The following is a 3,435-nucleotide window of genomic DNA, read 5'->3' as shown; positions in this document are numbered from 1 at the left end:
TGCAGAGCATCTACTCTATTTCAGGTCAGATTCCCATGCCAAAGTTCTCTGACTGCTGGCCAAAAAGGACAAATGTATTGAGCCGTGTTGTAGCTTACTGCTTGATTTCATGCAAATGAAACAAAAGGCTTCATAGTAGAACACACTGCTCTCCTCCTTTATACCTCCAGTGTAGATCATTATTAAAGCAAATAAATGTAAAACGAGTTCTCAAAAAAAGAGGTGAAGGTAATAAATCTACAGTGCTCATTCAGTGATACCAGAGTTACTCTCCAAATTATTGTGCCTGCATTGAAATATTTGTCTTCGCATAAATGAGAAAAATAAAAGCTGCAGGCCAGGATTTTCAAATGACATTTGATCACTTTACTTCTTTCAGCCCCTTGGGCAAATATCAAAAATAAGCAAAACACACCCCAGAAGATTTACGACCACTGAGTCAGCAGAGAATGTTCTCTTTCTCCCTTCTCTCTCTCGTGAAATGCAGTTCATTGTACAAATGGCTTGGGTGTTTATGCCAGATGTAAGATTAGATAATTAGTCATCCGAGCCCTGAATGTCAACTCTTTTGTGATACAGAATTTATTCCAAATGCACCATTTATAATCAGTTGACTTGCAAAAGCGTTCTCACGTTATGCAGTAATACATCTTATGATGTACAGCCAAATATCTGCCACTCCACAGCAACATACTCTATTTCTGCTGTAGCAATACCCTGCCTGAATTTAGCCCTTCCAATGGATTAATTTTCTGTCTGTAGAATTGGGATAATGACACCGACCTTCGGAAAGCCATTCCAACTCTAATGGCCAATAGCACCAAGGAGGGGTGGGGATGGTTAATTAACCCTAAACCAGGAAAGAAATGAGAACTGCAATTCACTTGGCAGTGGTCACTAGAAATAAGGATGCACAAGATACTGAAGGGGGAAATGGTGCTACAAGATCAGCATGCATGCTCTTGTATGTGAACAAACCCTTGCTTACTCAGGAAAAATCACATCCTAATCCCCACTGACACTTATCTTTTGCAGAATTGTAGGGAATGTTGGCAGTAGGTTTTAAGATTTTTTTTCTTCAAAGGATAACCAAAATGTTTTAGCTACTCTGTTTCATATTAAAGTCCCAAATGCATTCTACTCTACTGAGCTACATAGTTATTTCAGTCATTCTTAATAAATAGCAGTTGCCAGTCGTAGTTAAGCCAACAGATTTGAATTATTTATAGTGTTGAGGAACAGAAAAGGAGATGAAATGCATAAGGGCTTTCAGTTGCTCTTGTCTGAATGACACAATGGCAGCCTTTAGATATTTTTCCACAGGCTGGTGCTGTAAAATCCTCTGCTTCCAATGCTGGTTTAGAAGATTTCCTGAAAACACAAAGCCAAACCTACCACTGTCTATCTTCAAAGATGATATTCACAAAGAGCAGGTAAGAAAGATTTGCCCAAATACAATTATACATACATACATAGTAAGAGAGAAAGATATATATATATATGTATATGTATCAGTTGAACATGACCTGTTTGATCAAATCAAAATCCATGCCATAAGATACATATCTATCTGTCTAATTATATTGATCTTAGTGTTGTTGTTCTCCTTTACCTATATTCCTTCATCTTCCTGCTGCAAAAAGAAGCCCAGCTATCATCTTCATTTCACAATGGCAAATCCAACTTCACATTCAAGAGTGCAATGTGGAAATCTCAAGCCTCATCTTTCTCTCTGCCTATGTTTTAAAGAGACCACATCATAAAGACTGCACACATGAAAAACATCAGGGACAGAAATTATCTTGGCCACACTTGACAAATTATGTCAACCATGGCAGCTGAGGTTATGCTCTTTGTGGCTTAAAAATGCATAGAAATGATCTGTCTTGAGTGACTGATGGGATAGCGTGTGTCTGCTGACCTGTGTCTGGAGAATGTCCTGCTTCCCCACCATGTATGCACATCACAGGGGACTGTGCCAGTGTGAAATCCACTATGCAGGATTGACAGAGCCGTGCCCACAAATGACAAGGAGAGATTTACACTTGGATACTGCAGAAAGAAGAACTGGAGGAGTAGTTGTAGCACCATAAGCTTAAACCAAACAGTTTTCCTTTTATAGTTCACCTTCGCTTTCTATATGGATCTATTTATAGCAGGAAATGCTGCAATTTGTGGCATCTCTGAGGAGTAAAAAAAAGAAAAAATTGAAAACCTGGAGAGGTAAAAAAACCTAAACCAATACAACAAAAACAGAAACCTTTATCTACACCAATACTAAAGAAATAGGGGGGAAAAAAAAAAATCACTCTCAGCTCATGTGAGGATATAAGGCATGTGAAAATGTCTCCATCACATGTCAGGTTGTAGGAATAAGCCAGAGTATCCAAGCTGTTAGGCTCAAGAGACACAGGTCTCTGTGCTTCCCCACTCCCCTCCATTGCTGAGCCTCCAACCTTCCTGTACAAAGACTCATTTAAAACCTGCACTCTGATTTTACAGTGACAGCTGTGCTGAGGATACCGTATGACACAGGAGGGACCATACTCAAAAGAATATGGCTTTTGCTTTGGGTAAAGCAGGTCCTGAGCCTGCACAGCATACAGCTCGCCTGCAGTGTGCATCTATATATAGCTCTTTTTGTGCACAAAGGCTGTATGAATCCATTCTGAGCAAGCTGAGGATTTCCAACAAGTCTGCTGTGCTGCAGCCTCTCTCCTGTCCTGAAAGATACAGTGAATTATTTAAAACTCAGAAAACATGTTACAAAGTTATTTCCAGCACCAGTCAAAGCCAAACCTGCTATAAGGTCAGGTGAAAATAAGAGCTAACAGCAATGGCATTACAAAGTAAATCTTTGTATTACAGACGTTGTTTTCCTACCTTGGACTGCTCAGTACAACTCATATTGCACCTGTCCATTCATCACAAACTGGACCTGTGCTAATGCAAAAGAACCAGTCTTAAAGTCTTATTTGTGGCATGTTACTCTGCACTGACCCACTCACCTCTCCCACAGCAGGACAACAAGGCCATCCCCACTCTATGGCAGCTGCCATAAAAATAACCCAACACTTGGTCGTTCTCTCTGCTTCTCTCAAAGAAGATTGTTGTCTTTTCCATTTAGTTTATTATTAAACCTGTGATCTCTTCAGCAGGCAGACAAGCTCTAAATATAAAAAAGAGTCTGTTACATAATACCTGAAGAAAGGCAGCAGCACACAACTGCCTGTAGACAACACGACCCCGTGTAATGGAAAAGTGGGAAGGGGTGAAGGTCTGTGTTACTGTCCTGCTGTCACTGAGTGCCTGGAACTGCATCATCCATGCTGCGTACAGCCAAACAGAGCAGAACGTGGAATCATGTAATGTCTGTGCAAAACTTGGGTTTTATTTTTTTACAGAAGATAAACAAATGCAAACAAGCAACGTTAT

The sequence above is a fragment of the Meleagris gallopavo genome, chromosome 21 (assembly GCF_000146605.3).
Source record: "Meleagris gallopavo isolate NT-WF06-2002-E0010 breed Aviagen turkey brand Nicholas breeding stock chromosome 21, Turkey_5.1, whole genome shotgun sequence".
Classification (NCBI taxonomy): domain Eukaryota; kingdom Metazoa; phylum Chordata; class Aves; order Galliformes; family Phasianidae; genus Meleagris; species Meleagris gallopavo.
Note: the sequence above shows the minus strand (reverse complement) of the source record.